This window comes from Octopus bimaculoides, chromosome 13 (genome assembly GCF_001194135.2).
Source record: "Octopus bimaculoides isolate UCB-OBI-ISO-001 chromosome 13, ASM119413v2, whole genome shotgun sequence".
NCBI classification, from domain to species: domain Eukaryota; kingdom Metazoa; phylum Mollusca; class Cephalopoda; order Octopoda; family Octopodidae; genus Octopus; species Octopus bimaculoides.
Genome location: NC_068993.1, coordinates 63,988,489 through 63,989,933, shown reverse-complemented (window position 1 = coordinate 63,989,933; position 1,445 = coordinate 63,988,489).

Here is a 1,445-nt window from a genome sequence, read left to right as displayed (position 1 = left end):
ATATGGAGTTAAACACATGTGTTATTCAAATTCTTTTACTTCCGACATATGTTTTGAAGACAACATTTGTATTATTCCATACGAATAAAATTGTGTAAAACAATGTAATCTTCTCATCAGGGAAAGAAAGAATGAAATCAAACTCATCAATAAGGCATTTTAACAGAATGTGATGGATGTGTACAATGATGAAGGGAATGCTATTAAGTTTTTAAAACACCGTTAGAAGATATAATGTCAAAGGTAGCGCATATGAAGAGAAGGGGTAAAGGAAAGAAATAAGCAGAAAACTAATAGAGGAGAAATATAGAAAGATATGTGAATTAAAATAAAAGCTTAAAGGCTTGGAAATAGATATATCTAGTGGAAATGAAATGTAAGAAGAAAATCAATGTTCAGATAATATAGAATGGCAGATATCACTTACGTGAACTAATGGTATGTTTATGCCAATGTTTACATCGATAAGCACGCTCTATAAACGTGTTTACAAGAGAATTCTTAGAAAAAAAGAATAGAAAATTGTTCACTATTACAGAGTTGGCAGAATTCTTTATTTTTATCATATGGGAATGAAACGGAGATAATAAACCAATCTAAATTAAATTGTTTATTATTGTCATTTAGATACCAAATTAATTTACTAAACCCTGTGCTGCTGCGTTTATTACTATCCCTAAATGTAGAGTAGTTGTAAACAAGGGAATATATATATATATATATATATATATATATATATATATATATATATATATATATATATATATACTAAAAGCTGTGAAAGATTTCAGAACATTTATAAAGAGAAGGTCTTACAGCTGTTTCCGGGATATTATATATATCCCTTCATCGGAGACGGTATGAGAAATGGTTAAGCAATCGTTATTCTAGATAAGATATGAAATAGAGTGAAGTGGAAGAATGAAAATAGACGTGAGATATGCAGGGATATTGTATCTGCAGTTCCATTATTTAGGCAGAATGGTATACATATAAGGTACATGAATCTAATATGTATACCATATTGCCTAAATAATTGAACTGCAGATAGAATATCCCTGCATATTTCACGTCTATTTTCTTTCCTCCACTTCATTCTCTATTTCATATCTTATCTAGAATAACAATTGTGTAACCATTTTCTCACACCGTCTCCGATGAAGGGATATATAAAATATCCCGAAACAGCTGTAAGACCTTCTCCTTAGAAATGTTCTGAAATCTTTCACAGCCTTGGATTTTTATCTCATTCTGTTAATTCTTATGTATATATGCATGCTAATATATGACCTACGTTGGACTCCTCATTCGCATAATCACTGAACCTGGAGCTTAACTATAGTCTGTCGATAGCACTTACTCAGCATTACCTGACACCTTTGGGTCTTCTTGACACCATTACTTCTCATGACCTCAATACATACATATATATATATATATATATA